This window comes from Lolium perenne, chromosome 7 (genome assembly GCF_019359855.2).
Source record: "Lolium perenne isolate Kyuss_39 chromosome 7, Kyuss_2.0, whole genome shotgun sequence".
NCBI classification, from domain to species: domain Eukaryota; kingdom Viridiplantae; phylum Streptophyta; class Magnoliopsida; order Poales; family Poaceae; genus Lolium; species Lolium perenne.
In genome coordinates this window covers 86,647,912-86,664,302 of record NC_067250.2, presented here as the reverse complement: position 1 = coordinate 86,664,302, position 16,391 = coordinate 86,647,912, and the positions used below count along the sequence as shown (strand labels likewise).

At 39.7% G+C, this 16,391-nt stretch overlaps 1 long non-coding RNA gene across 2 annotated transcripts; it reads left to right on the top strand.

Annotated features, from left to right (window-relative positions):
• The first annotated feature begins 11,960 nt into the window (after nt 1-11,960).
• On the top strand, nt 11,961-16,007 carry LOC127316770 (uncharacterized). 2 transcript variants are annotated; one of them, XR_011748331.1, is made up of 3 exons: nt 12,022-12,243; nt 12,322-15,496; nt 15,639-16,007. It is a non-coding gene; the product is annotated as an uncharacterized lncRNA (long non-coding RNA). The 2 variants fall into 2 exon arrangements; XR_007860613.2 differs by having other exon boundaries at nt 11,961-15,496.
• Nucleotides 16,008-16,391: the final 384 nt, after the last annotated feature.

Sequence of the window (16,391 nt, the reverse complement as noted above, 5' to 3'; positions counted from 1 at the left end):
GTATGGAGTTTCTTCATGCGTTTCACTCCAATATGACCAAGACGACAGTGCCACATATAAGTAGAATTATCATTCAATTTAATTCGCTTAGCGTCAACGTTATGTATATGCGTATCACTACTATCGAGATCTAACAGAAATAAGCCATTCTTTTGTGGTGCTCGACCATAAAAGATATTATTCATAAAAATAGAACAACCATTATTCTCAGACTTGAATGAATAACCGTCTTGCATTAAACAAGATCCAGATATAATGTTCATGCTCAACGCGGGTACAAAATAACAATTATTTAGGCTTAAAACTAATCCCGAAGGTAGATGTAGAGGAAGTGTGCCGACTGCGATCACATTGACCTTGGATCCATTTCCAACGCGCATCGTCACTTCATCTTTCAGTAGTCTCCGTTTATTCTTTAGTTCCTGTGTCGAGTTACAAATATGAGCAACCGAACCAGTATCAAATACCCAGGTACTAGAACGAGGACCAGTGAGATAAACATCTATAACATGTATATCAGATATACCTTCTTTCTTCTTCTTGACAAGGCCGCTCTTCAGATCAGCCAGATACTTGGAGCAATTACGCTTCCAGTGTCCCTTCTCCTTGCGCAATAGCACTCAAAGATCGTGCTTAGGGCCGTTCTTAGGTTTCATAGGAGGTGTGGCAGCTTTCTTGCCACCCTTCTTGAATTTTCCCTTAGACTCGCCCTGTTTCTTGAAACTGGTGGTCTTGTTGACCATCAACACTTGGTGCTCTTTCTTGATCTCAATCTCAGCAGCTTTTAGCATGCCAAAGAGTTCAGGTAACTCCTTGTTCATGTTCTGCATATTGTAGTTCATCACAAAGTTCTTGTAACTTGGTGGCAGTGATTGAAGGACACGATTAATCCCCTTGTTAGGAATCACTATTCCCAAGTCACTGAGTTTCTTCGCATGCCCGGTCATGGCGAGCATGTGCTCACTAACGGAGCTGCCTTCTTCCATCATGCAGCTGAAGAATTGTTTTGATGCTTCATAGCATTCCACGGCCGCATGAGTCTCAAAAATAGCTTTCAGCTCTTTCATCAACTCATGAGGATCGTGGTGCTCAAAATGTTTTTGAAGATCAGATTCCAGACTGCACAGGATGGCACACTGAACTTGAGAGTACCGAATTTTCCGATTCTCGTAAACAGCTTTTACTTCATCGGTTTCAGTTTCTGCAGGAGGGTCACCTAGCGGTGCATCAAGCACATATTGCAGATTTCCGCCAGAGAGGAAGATCCTCACATGACGGAACCAGTCGGTGAAGTTGCTACCATTGCTCTTAAGTTTTTCTTTCTCTAGGAACTGGTTAAAATTGATTGGGGACGCCATCTCTACAACATATATTTGCAAAAGTTTAGACTAAGTTTATGACAAATTGAGTTCAAATTTTAATTCAACATAATTAAAAATCTAGGTGAACTCCCACTCAAAACAATATCCCTCGCATTGTCTTAGTGATCACACGAACCAAATCCACCGCACCTAAGTCCGATCATCACGAGACAAGGTGTGATTTCAATGGCGAACACTCAAAGTGTTCATCATATCAACCATATGATTTATGCTCTACCTTTCGGTATCACGTGTTCCGAGACCATGTCTGTACATGCTAGGCTCGTCAAGGCCACCTTAGTATCCGCATGTGCAAAACTGTCTTGCACCCGTTGTATGTACTTGTTGATTCTAACACACCCGATCATCACGAGATGCATCGAAACGACAAGTCATGGTAACAGTGCTACTAAGGATGAACACTTTATTATCTTGAGATTTTAGTGAGGGATCATCTTATAATGCTACCGTCGCGATCTAAGCAAAATAAGATGCATACAAGGATTAACATCACATGCAGTTCATATGTGATATGATATGGCCCTTTTGTCTTTGCGCCTTTGATCTTCATCTCCAAAGCACAGACATGATCTCCATCATCTTCGGGCATGATCTCCATCATCGTCGGCGTAGCGTCAAGGTCAATGGCGCCGTCTTCATGATTGTCCTCCATGTAGCAACTATTACAACTACTTTGAAATACTACTCAACATGAAATTTAAAGACAACCATAAGGCTCCTGCCGGTTGCCACAATACAATAATGATCATCTCATACATATTCATCATCACATTATGGCCATATCACATCACCAAACCCTGCAAAAACAAGTTAGACGTCTCTAATTTGGTTTGCATATTTTACGTGGTTTAGGGTTTTCGAGAGAGATCTAATCTACCTACGAACATGAACCACAACGTTGATACTAATGTTTTCAATAGAAGAGTAAATTGAATCTTCACTATAGTAGGAGAGATAGACACCCGCAAAGCCTCTTATGCAATACAAGTTGCATGTCGAACGAGGAACAAGTCTCATGAACGCGGTCATGTAAAGTTAGTCCGAGCCGCTTCATCCCACTATGCCACAAAGATGCAAAGTACTCAAACTAAAGATAACAAGAGCATCAACGCCCACAAAACCATTGTGTTCTACTCGTGCAACCATCTATGCATAAACACGGCTCTGATACCACTGTAGGATAACGTTGCATAGAAAACAAAAATTTTCCTACCGCGAACACGCAATCCAAGCCAAGATGCAATCTAGAAGACGGTAGCAACGAGGGGTTTATCGAGTCTCACCCTTGAAGAGATTCCAAAGCCTATAAGAGGAGGCTCTTGTTGATGCGGTAGACGTTCACTTGCCGCTTGCAAAAGCGCGTAGAAGATCTTGATCACGATCCCTCCGGCGCCACGAACGGGCAGCACCTCCGTACTTGGTCACACGTTCGGTTGTTGATGAAGACGACGTCCACCTCCCGTTCCAGCGGGCAGCGGAAGTAGTAGCTCCTATTGAATCCGACAGCACGACGGCGTGGTGTCGGTGGCGGTGGAGAACTCCGGCGGAGCTTCGCTAAAGCACGCGGGAGATATGGAGGAGAGGGGGGCGGCTAGGGTTTTGGAGGGGGTGGCCGGCCACTTCAAAGGGGGCGGCCAGCTTGTGGTCTTGGGGTGGCCGGCCCCCTCCCCTTGGCCCCTCATTATATAGGTGGAAGCCCCAAGTGTTGGACTACAAGTCTCCGAATAAGACCCAAACCCAAAACCTTCCATATGATAGGGAAACCTACCCAAGGTGGGAATCCCACTTGGGGTGGGATTCCCCCCTTCCATATGGGGGGGGGGGGGTGGCCGGCCCCCATAGTGGGAGTCCACTTGGGACTCCTCTCCCACTAGGGTTGGCCGGCCATGGAGGTGGAGTCCCTCCGGGACTCCACCTTCCTTGGTGGTTTCTTCCGGACTTTTCTAGAACCTTCTAGAACCTTCCATAGAACCTTCCGCATCATTTTAATTCACATAAAATGACATCCTACATATGAATCTTATTCTCCGGACCATTCCGGAACTCCTCGTGATGTCCGGGATCTCATCTGGGACTCCGAACAAATATTCGAACTCCATTCCATATTCAAGTTCTACCATTTCAATAACAACTTTAAGTGTGTCACCCTACGGTTCGTGAACTATGCGGACATGGTTGAGTACTCACTCCGACCAATAACCAATAGCGGGATCTGGAGATCCATAATGGCTCCCACATATTCAACGATGACTTTAGTGATCGAATGAACCATTCACATATGATACAATTCCCTTTGTCACGCGATATTTTACTTGTCCGAGGTTTGATCTTCGGTATCACTCTATACCTTGTTCAACCTCGTCTCCTGACAAGTACTCTTTACTCGTACCGTGGTATGTGGTCTCTTATGAACTTATTCATATGCTTGCAAGACATTAGACGACATTCCACCGAGAGGGCCCAGAGTATATCTATCCGTCATCGGGATGGACAAATCCCACTGTTGATCCATATGCCTCAACTCATACTTTCCGGATACTTAATTCCACCTTTATAACCACCCATTTACGCAGTGGTGTTTGGTGTAATCAAAGTACCTTTCCGGTATAAGTGATTTACATGATCTCATGGTCATAAGGACTAGGTAACTATGTATCGAAAGCTTATAGCAAATAACTTAATGACGAGATCTTATGCTACGCTTAATTGGGTGTGTCCATTACATCATTCATACAATGACATAACCTTGTTATTAATAACATCCAATGTTCATGATTATGAAACTAATCATCCATTAATCAACAAGCTAGTTTAAGAGGCATACTAGGGACTTCTTGTTGTCTACATATCACACATGTACTAATGTTTCGGTTAATACAATTATAGCATGATATATAAACATTTATCATAAACATAAAGATATAAATAATCACCACTTTATTATTGCTCTAGGGCATATCTCCTTCACCAAGCCCCTTGGGTCGTCCGTAAACCTGCTCCCAAGTTTGACTGAGTTCCGACAGGTTTCCGGTTCCAAAAACCTACTCCTATTCGGACTCTTTTGCCAATTCCGAAATTGCATTAAGGAAAGACTCCTTTTCCCTTAAGGAAACGTGGTTACACCTATTTTGGAACCCTCTGGACTTCCTTAGAAAGCCTGATTCGTCCCGAACACTTCCGGAACCTTCCATAATATTCCGGACTATTTCGGTCCTTCCAAAACCTTCTAGAAGCTCCGGTCAAAACACCGGACTTTTTCCGAACCACGGAAAATTACTTCCCATATATGAATCTTATTCTCCGGACCATTCCGAACCTCCTCGTGATGTCTTGGATCCCACCCGAGACTCCGAACAACATTCGAGCTCCATTCCATATTCCATATCTACTTAAAACGACATCAAACCTTAAGTGTGTCACCCTAAGGTTCGTGAACTATGCAGACATGGTTGAGACTGCTCTCCGACCAATAACCAATAGCGGATCTGGAGATCCATAATGGCTCCCACATATTCAACGATAACTTAGTGATCGATTCAACCATTTACATACGATACCGATTCCCTTTGTCACACGATATTTTACTTGTTCGAGGTTCGATCATCGGTATCATGATACCTTGTTCAACCTCGTCACCGACAAGTACTCTTTACTCGTATCGTGGCATATCATCTCTTGTGAACTATTTACATGCTTGCAAGCTAATCAGATGACATTCCGCCGAGAGGGCCCAGAGTATATCCATCCGTCATCGGGATGGACAAATCCCACTATTGATCCATATGCCTCAACTCATACTTTCCGAATACTTAATCCCACTTTTATAACCACCCATTTACGTAGTGGCGTTTGATGTAATCAAAGTACCCTTCCGATATAAGTGATTTACATGATCTCATGGTCGAAGGAATAGGTAACTATGTATCGAAAGCTTATAGCAAACTGAACTTAATGACGTGATCTTATGCTACGCTTATTTGGGTGTGTGTCCATTATATCATTCACCTAATGACATAACCTTGTTATTAATAACATCCAATGTTCATGATCACGAAACCATGATCATCTATTAATCAACAAGCTAGTTATACAAGAGGCTTACTAGGGACTCCTTGTTGTTTACATAACACACATGTATCAATGTTTCGGTTAATACAATTATAGCATGGTATGTAAACATTTATCATAAACACAAAGATATATTATAATAACCATTTTATTATTGCCTCTTGAGCATATCTTCAACAATCCAAGTAGAATTAGCCTCGCCCCTCCAAATGAATTCCCTATGCGGTTTAGTATGTTCTCTTCCAGCAACGGAATGACAAGGTGGTGAGAAACCAAGGTTTGTAGAACAAGGTCGGATTTACGCAGAGATCCGAGACCTAATCTCCAGATGTGAGTGAAATCCTATTTCCTATACATAATAGCATTGGCAGTACAAAATCATCTATCTATGCAGTTGATAGATGTAGTGACTACATATCCATGTGGATCACTAGATTTGGACATGCGTGGTTCCCGATGAAATTTCAATCTGAATCAAAATGCAAATGCAACATGTATTGTGTAAAATCTTTAAGTCAGAATATGACTTATTGTTGCCGGTATATTTTGTTACAACCTGCGTAGTGAGTTCCTTATACAAAAGGATTACTCTTACAATGATGATTACCCATGCGTGTTTGTCATACACAAATATTACTCTTGCAATGAGGAAGCGCGTGATCATCTAAAAGACGGAATTTGAGATGAAGGATTTTGTGAAACCCAAACAATGCTTGACATTACAAGTCGAGCTACTTCACTCAAGTATTATGGTACACCAAGTTTCCTATATTATAAATATTGGATAAACATAAATAAATGGACAAGTAATATCCATCTCTCATGCCGGTTGTTCGATCTCTAGACATAGAGAAAGATTCTCTTAAACCACGGGATGATGTAGAACGGATGTCAGGAATTTAGTTCCATATCTCAGTGCCATTGGACCCACCAACACAATTGTATAGGAATCAAGAATATCTTTCGATATCTCCAAGGCACCACACATTACTTGACCTATTCTTGTAATTTCAGACAAATCTGAACTCCTATATTATCCGGATACACTGATGATTGCGACTTGAATGATCCCCACAGTGTGTACCTACATGGTATAAGTGTCACTCCGGTGACTACACCTACCAATCATTCTAAAATACAAAGCCGCGTTAACACATGTAGCTTTACGGAATGATAAACCACATACATAGGTCATGCATACGGTATTGGTTCTCTTGAATCATCAACCATTATCTACATAGATAATTTCGCTTGTGTTGCATGGATGCAAACATGATACATCAAGAGCAATATCATAAAACACACTGCCCCTAAGTTTTTTTATCTCCATGAACTCCAGAAGAGTTGGGGAATAAACATCTTGCAAGTCAAATCATGCGGCAATCTCGTTGGTTTGTTCACGAAGTCTCTACCAACTTCACCATTCCATAAATATTTTATGAAATTGGTATGTGACGTCTTCCAAGTTTGGAAGAATCAGGGGGAGTACCTTCCTGAATCAATCATGTTCAAAACATCATATTACACGCTTTTTTTCCTTTATGAGTTTACTATACATGTTCTCATCAAGGTTTTTAATGAGGTAATATCAACACAAGATAATATGTCATATTTCTGTTTTCCCCACCAAGGTTTTTAGAAAATTATATACGACATATATTGTTCTCTAAACTCTATGGGGTTTTTCCTTTTACAAGGTTTTTCTCATATCGAGTTAATAAAGAGACAATACAAATTATATGATGTGTCATTTTCTTCTTATTTTCCCACTGGGTTTCGAAGGAGTTTTAACAACATGTTCAACCATTGTATGTTGCACCATTTCCTCCTTATTTTTTCCACTGGGTTTATAAGGAGTTTTAGCAACATATCATACACACTATTTCCCTCATATTTTTCCCACGGGATTTTTAGAGGAGATGATTCCAAAGATGATTCTAGCGATGACCAAGCACAAGGACAAGAAATAATTAGGAGGAGCGTTAAGATTTAATTAGTAGGTTAATTAAAGGGATAATCTCCCCTTATGTAATTCTCTATGTTGGTTGGTTCTCGTCAGACACAACTCTTTCCCACATCTCATCTAATGGACGTGACCCATATTCACGTCTCTTCCCTTTCCCATTATATATAAGTTGTGAATCATTAATGAAATACTCCCTCCGTCCCGGTTCACAGGGCCTATTCTAAAAAAACATTTGTCCCATAATACCTTTTGACTAAGGCTTGCATGCATTTAAGTACAAGTAGTAACCCCCTCTAATTACTCCCCACTTTCTCTTTCTCCCCTTCTAAAGCGTGCTATGCATGCCGGTGGGGTAGGATACCAATGGAGTTTTCATGTGGAAACCAATCGAGTTTGCATGCATTTACCATTCCCTATTAAATAGAGAGAGCTGATTGGAGAGAGGTAAGCGCTGAGAAAAAAATTATCGTCCAATAAACTGCTGCCTTGGTCACGATGCAAATTCATGTAAGCCCTGTGAACCGGGACGGAGGGAGTAAAACAGTTAAATCATTTATTATCTCTCCCGTTTTACATCTTGATTACTTCTAACACGTATGCAAATCTGGCCACGCTCCACGCGTCCACCTGTTGCTGGCTTCGTGCATGCGTATGCGTTGCATTGGTATTGCTGCTAGTGCTGCATGCGTACATGGCCTGATGCCTCCCTATATTTAGCTAAATTGGTTGTTCCTGCGGCTGGGAGAGCCTAGTAGTAGTACTTCTCAATTTTCTGCCTTAGCATGATATGCTTCTGCATACATCCATTAGTTGCAGCATTTATAAGTACAAAATGCTACTTCCTCCTGTAAATACTTGTCGCAAATCTAGGCAAGATGTAGGCTAAAATATGTTTGTCACAGATTTTGGCAAAATATAGGCTAAAATGTGTCTTGGTTAATTGAACCCACAACAAGTATTTAGGAAAAAAGTGATCCAATAGGTAAAAATCTAGATCAACGGTTATTTATCAAATACATGAACACATTTTTTTCGAGTATAAGAGCATATTAGTTTCACGACCATGAATATTTTTAGATTACTTGAACATATTTATTCAGAACCATAATTTTTTAATGACGTGGCATTTGTTTGAATCCATTGGCGTATTTTTTGAACCTATGAATAATTTTTTAAACCCGCTCAAACTTTCTGTACAACGTGAAAACAAATTAAATATTATTTTTTGAATCCACGAACAATTCGTTTAAGCCTCGTGAACAAATTTTCAACATGAGCAATTTTAAACAACAAACACATTGAAAACATGAACCACTTTTGAAAACATAAAACTTTTTTTGAAGACATGAAAACTTTTTATGAACTAATTTTAACATATAAATAATTTCTAAAACTCATGAACATTTCATAAAAACCTGTAAACAAAATTGTAACCTATAAACAAAATTTTCGTATCCATGAACTTACTTATCAATCCGTGAAATTTTTCGTTTCGCAAATGTATTTTTCAATAAAAAATATGAATGTTATAAAAATGATAAATGACCGAAGAATTTATAAATATGAGTAGAAATTATCTTGAATATGTCTACTCCTGGTTTAAAATGCCCCCTTTATTGTGCAAAATAGATGAATAGAAGCGACATTACAGCATGTAGAATTGCTTGAAATGCAACAACAAACATTTACCTCATTTGAACATATTTATAAAATATATCCTATTTTCAAAATTTTCCCAACAAGAACATTTACTACATTTTGAATATTTTTTAGTAAGAATGTTCAACTAATTAAAATGATTTTTAAATGAGAATATTTACCTATGAACATTGATCTTATTTGAACATTGATCTTATTTCAGCGATTTTAATATGAACAATATGTTATTTGAAAGTTTTTCGATGAAACTGTTTATGCTATTTGAAAAAATAACAATTTTGTAGACCATTAATTTATTTTTAGAAATCATGAATTTTTCCAAAACCCGTGCACACATTATTTTGACCCCGTGAACATATTTTAAAAACACATAGTACTACATCAATAAACATAAAAAATAACACGTGAACTTTTTTGAACTCTTGAATGTAGTTTTAATGTAAAATAAGAACAAAAGATAAACATAAAATAGGAAAAGAATACAAGTTTTATTAACTCCTAGTGAACATTTTTTTTAATTGGTGAATATATTTTTTGAACTTCGCGCATATTTAATCGAATCTCTTAACCCTCTTTTTGAATCTAAAATTATTTTCTAAAATTTCCTGAACATTTTTGAATCATTAATAAATTTCTAGAATACATTAGCACTTGTTGAAAACCGATAAACATTTTTTCAAACTACATGAAAAACTTTTAATATGATCAAGAAAACATAATAAATGAAAAATCAAAGAAAAAGAAACATAATTCTTTTGAACCAATGAAGAGTTTCTCGAACTCACGCACAGCTTTTGGAACCCGTGTACATTTTTCAGAATTCACAAAAAAAATTAAGTATTTTTTCCAATACATGAACTTATTTCTTTATGCCCATGAACAATTCTTTAACCACATAAACATTTTTAGATCAATGAAAATATTTTTTGAATTCATTATTTTTTTATAAACCTCATGATTTTTTAAAATGCGCGTAAATAATTTAATATTTTGAAAACAAATATAAAGAGTAAAACAAATAAGAAAAAACAAAAACAAAAATAAATAAAGAGAAAACAAGAAGAAACAAAAAGGAATAAAAAAGAAAGAAGAACCAATAAAAGGAAAATAAAGGAAAACCAGACCAACCCAGAGCAGAACTAGCTTTATGAGGAAAAAGACCACTCTGAACAACTAAGTAGCCGAAATCTCTTAAAAAGTCCGACCTTTGCGAAAGGAGATAACTCGCTCCGCACGTGCAAGTGGCACGCTGTGGCGCTAATTTTTTTTGGAGAAATTGTCTCACTCCTCGGCATGTGTCGTAAGGGAAAACAAGGTGGGAATGTGGGAGAAAAAAGAAGAACATGTGAAAGGATGGGTTGTCTAAGTTTTCCCTTTATTTTTTAATTCGCTTTTCCAAAATGAAATATCTTAAGAACCATAAGTTTAAATTACGAAACATTTTCACAATTGAGACTCTCACGTCGAGATCTTCAAAACTAGATCTCATGTTGATAGGTTTTGAGATGTTTTTTTCGTACTTCTAATACTAGTATGGTTGTACTCGTGTTGTGTACCTAATTGTGTTCGTGATTGAACTGGTAAGTATTTCTGTTTTTAGTGTATTTGATGTAGTTTTTCCCTTTACTCGATTACTGCACTTGCTCGTGTGTCGACTGTACATGCTTGCTCATGTGCGTGATTGTACTATGTACCTGTATTTGCTCGTGTGTGCGACTGTATCTACACTTACTCGTGTGCGCGGCTATACTTTTATACATGTACTTGATCGTTTGTGTGAATCTACTTCTGTACATGTACTTGCTCGTGTGAGCTAATGTACCTGTACTTGCTCGCTCGAGCGACTGTACATGTATTTGCTCGTGTGCACGAATGTATTTTCTCGTGCGTGTGGCTGTACATGTGTGCGTGTGCTTGTATGCACAACTGTATTTGCTTGTGTGCGTGACTGTATCTATACACATGTAACTGTACTCGTATGTTGTACGTAAGTGTGTGTTATAGTGTACTTGAATTCTCACTTTTTAATTGTGATTCGTGTTGTTTTTATACTCTGTGGTCTCTTCGTTTTGCAAAGAAAAAGAATCAGCTAGCTGTACTTATACTATACTATACTAAAGCTTAACAAGTTCGATTTTTCTCATAATTTTGAGATGATTTGGGAATTAACATGTTGATGACACGTATGTGTTTTATGCATCTGGTTCCTCCTATCTCTTCTCTGTGTATCGTTTTGGTGTTCTGTAGGAATTTTCGGAGCTCTTCTCAGTTGTTGTGGTCCTCTGGTCGTGTGGCTATAGCTGAGAGAGTGTGAAAAATTGTGCTCATGCGGCGGCGGGCCCAGACAAGATTCGTGGCATGTCCTCACCGTCCACAAATGGGTTGGTTTGCCACGTCTTAACATTTAGAATTATTTTTTATTGCGGTTTGGGTTTCGCTTGGTCAAAGCGGTGACACGGTTCCCACTCATTCCATCCCACGCCTTCTATCCTTGCTTTTCCTCTCTTCTTCTTCCGCGTGGGCGTCCCTCCTCCCTCGATTCCTTCCCTACCCCAGCAGCCGCCAGTGTCCACTGCCACCGGGAAAAAGCATGCATGGCCGCGGTGGGAACTTCCCAGGATTCTACCCTCGAGCGAGGGGACTCGGACCGGCGGCCGCCACCGCGGCCGTTGAGGTAATGGTTATTGGTGGCGGTGGAGGATGGTGATGGTTGCGGGGGAGGCTGGCTGTGCAGCGGTGGGGGTATCCTGATCTAGGCCCCAAGTTTCATCTGTCCGAGCTCGATTTGCTTGCTCAGGCTGTGAATCGGCGGTGCGGCGTTGCTGTGGTTGGGAGGCGCAGTGGCGAGCGGTGGTGGCGGCGGCACTGGGAATGGGCGTGGTTGGGCTGCGTCCCGAGTTCCAATTGCAAGGCGTTTAGTTCCATCAGTAGTGCTCTGATGTGCTACACAGTACTGGTCATCGCGCGGGACTCCAGCGACGGAGCATTGCCGAGTCGGTCACACGGCCCTCGCCTTGATTGGCTTCTCCGGCTTCGTCCACGGTTGCCGTCCTCGTGGCCTTATCTGTTTGCTCTATATCTGGTCAAGCCGATCACACGCCTGTCCGGCTATATTCTTCTATGTGGTCGCTGGATCTCCCCATCCCCGTTGTTCATTATCTGTATCAGGTATTGATTTTCTTTTATTAGTCCATTCTATTACCTTCCCAGTGCTTTAATTCCTTTGTTATTTGGTCTTTGCGTTAGGATTTCTCCTCTGGTTTTCACCGTGTGGGCACTAGACAACTACCAGCGCCGTCGTCGGCTCTGGATCTAGGAGAGCCAAGTCGCTAGGACCCGCCGGCAGCCACCCCGACCAGAAATCCCACGACTATCAGCAAGGCAGGGAACAAGGTGGACGGAGGGGTTCCTGGTGGTGGCGACCGGTGAGCGCGCGGGGCGTAATGAGCTGCTGCTCCGCGGTTCCTCTAACTTCTGCTGAACTATTTGTACTTACAAAAGAAGGTAACCATATAAGCTCCTTAGTCTTATTGGAAGATTGATGGAAAATTGTGTTTTGGATCTGACACTCCTCTATTCCAATTATTTGTTTGCGCTGCTCTATTTTTTCTTCCCTTTCCATCTGGATTCTCCTCCCTACACCAATTAATTCTGAATTGGTATAATAAAATTGAGAAGTCTTGACCATTGCCATTCGGTGAAGGTAATTTTACTATGAAGTTAATGGCACTATATAGTTTGGAAACTGGTTCAAATCCAGGATAGAGAAGAACTAAACTGGTTCAGGTCCAGAAAAAAGAAGAATTCTAAAAAATAAAACGGTAGTACAAGCAAGCACAAATTAAGAGAATGTTTTGTTCAGCATTGTTTTAATGTCTGTCATGAGTAATTCAATTCCAGCAACAGAGGTTTATGAGACAAGATTCAGTTCACCCAGTTATGCAACATGTATATCCTTGACGTTCCCTGATTTTTTTTAAAAAAAAAACCTTGATGAGCTACCAGCTACACTTATATTGATGTTTCAGTTACTCACTGGAGTGTGAAATGCAGTAGAACTACTCCAGAAAAGGCACTCTCATTTCTTCGGAAAACTGCATTGATCAGAGCATATGCATGTCAGAACTTAACCAGTAGTGTACCCCCTATCAGGTGGGATATTTAATCACCCAGTATTTTTTTACAAAAAAAGAGAGATCTCTCTCTCAAAATGAATGCACAATGATTTGGCATGTTATACTTCATGTGCCTTTGTTCCGCTGTAGTACACTGGAACCCATGATAACATAAGCTTCACTTTTTGCATGATTTGAATTTTTAGAGGTCCGTACGTGTGCTACTTCTCAAGAGAGGCAAGCATCAGCTGTGGTTAGCTCAATGAGAAGACAACCCAAGAACTTCTTGCTGTTCATTATTTTGATCATTAGGTCATATATTGTCAGTATTTCTGTATTTTATTCAATCTTTAATTACCACACAACAATATTATCTAACTGAATGTTCCTTCCATTTAGTTTTTTCCCTCCACGGTAGTAAGAAATTCAGTTCATCTGACTTACCAGGGGAATTACTACTGAATTGGTTCACCAACATTTTAGAGTGTGTTTGACTGGTGTAATGGTGTTCTGGATCAACATTCTCCATTTGAGTGACCTTACTGCAATATCAGATCGACTACTTCAATTACATTTATACCTGCCTTGCACACTGCATGATGAGTGTCAGGTCAATGGAATCCTAGGGGAGGGGATCAGAATGTGTCAATGAAGAATTGAAAAAATATTTGATCATTTATCAAAGTTAGGTTCCATGTTCTTCTGTACTTTCTACCTATCCCATTGTCTTTAATTGCTTCGACCAGTTCAGTTTTCCTTGCACTGATGGCATCACAAGTTTCAGTTAAGCACACATAGTTCTTATGCGATACCAGTAGTTCTTAACATATCAGTTTCTATTTTGTGCGAAAAAATACTGATACTTACTTCATAGGTAGGTAAAGATCATCGAGTGGAAATGGCATAGTAGAAAGACGGAGGTGTTAGATGGTCGTCACCCTACCATGTGTACATGGAAGTTGGTCAGTGGTTTATGCAATTATTTGATTTACCTATTGATCTAGACTTTAGTTTCAGTGATGAATTTATATTTATTTTGTAGGAAATTATGAGTTCTTACTTGAGTTGTCACATGTAGTTCATGTGTCATCGCATATTATCCTATTTGAGACAAGTAGATTAAAATTTCTCATGTCATGTGCACTTCCGTTAGGAAAAAATCCAGAACATACTTTTTTTTCATCATATACATAGTCTTTACATTAATTCATTATGGCTGAGATAAGAATATTGTGCATAAAAATAATCAATACCATGATGATTCAGTTTTCCTTACATAGTGTGTTATCACAGCCTTCTAAGAAATAGTTTATAAAGCTTTGTTTTGAGGGTCCAATGGTCAATCGAATCTAAACAGAGAATTAGAAGCCTGGTGGTTGGAATTGAAAATATGTTGTTTGCTTCGAAATTCAGATCTAGGATAAAATTTCCTCTACATAGTTACTGTATAATTTTTCCTCCTTACCTTCCCAATATGTGTCACAAGGGTCCTGATTTTTCATCTGCTGATCGTCAAGAATATTTTGTATTTGCACAGTGGGTTTTCGATGTTGGCAATGATGATATTTTAGGACACGCTAGATATAGGAAGGACTCCTGTTACTGGATAACAATCCCTGAAGATCTTTTGTTGCATCTGACTTCCAGTAATGTGGATGCAGGCATTGAGAGTGTTCATGATTCTTTCTTTTTCAATTATGCTTCTGCCGATTTTATCTTGCACAGTGTACGTGTCCAACAAATACAGTTGTTGATTTCGGATCAAGATTAGTTTCTGATGCCAAAGATAGTACACTTTCAAATATATCTTTCTTGTTTAGTGTTCTTTATTATTTTCTTCGCGTTTAGTGCTTCTCTGCTCCATTGGGTGCCTATCTATTATCTATGTACCCATTTTGTATCTGGTTCATAGAGTTATTGAGGTCAGGTAATACTCCTTTTGGCATATGACGTGCAGGTGCATGTCATTTCATTGGCTCAAATGTAAATTGCTATATTTCGTGTTATCTGCAACCCTTAATATGAACACCAACATCTGATTGGCTACATCTAACTGGTGGCAAAACCCACACGGCAGGTTATCTTGTTTTGGACATTACTTTGACTACTAGAGAATTAGGATGGTAGATTGTTTTCGGTAAGACTCACCCTGATGCGAGCTCTTATGTTTTTCAGGGCCTTCAATCTGGGCATAATAACTATTATGTTTGAGATATCAATACATCAGGGATTAATGCGGTGGTGGTGGTGAAGGCATATTCAGTAGCTCCTTCGTTGCTGCAAATATTGGAGGGTTTTCAAACAAGGTATGTGACCTCAGTCGGAATGGTGGTTTTTTTTAATTATAACATGGTGGGTGGCATTTCAGGCAGAACGAAACCATTTTAGTATCGTTGGTTTGTCATGGTGGTGCTTATGGTATGCATTCATTCTAGATCTTATTCACAGGATCCAATGAATTCATGCTTCTTCGAAACTGTTGATACATCATGGGAAGGTCCGCTTGAGGTGCTCGGTATAGTGCCATAAGTTGGAACTTGGCGTCGGTGTGCTGGCGTAAGTTTGTGTTGGTGTAGTGCCATAAGTTGGTGTTGGTGTCTGTGTTGGTTTGTAACCTCCTCCTGGCCCATGCGTGGGAATTGGGGAGCCCTCATCTGGTAAGATGTACAAAATAGTCGCTATTATTACTGTAAAATAATATTGCAGCTATTGTGATTGCATGATATGGCTTGATTTGTTCCGTTGGTCATGAAAATGTGGCACAACCAGATAGCATGCTTACAGTTATCAACAGATGCATCAAGTTGCTTTCCATAGTTCTCAATACTAACTGTCTACAAAGGATGTTGTCTATGCTCAACATAAATTTCCTTCATATATGCATTATCAAGATAGATGAAGTCTGCAGTGATCTGCTTATTCAAGAATCACCTTAAAAGATGCAGGGCTGCACTATGATGTAATAAATACAGCGCAATACAGAATGGATGGGGTTAAAATTATACAGTGAGGCGCAGCAGAGTAGGTCTTATGTTCATTCAACTCCCCCAGGCTCCTACATGAGCTCAGTGAAACAAGCCCCACCAAGACAACACTGATCAGAAGAACCTTCCCACCCATCTTACTTGCTCTCAGTGTGAGCAGAGAAGACATAATAGACGATTGAACTGGTAGTGATGCTTGAGTTGATGAGCTGAAGAC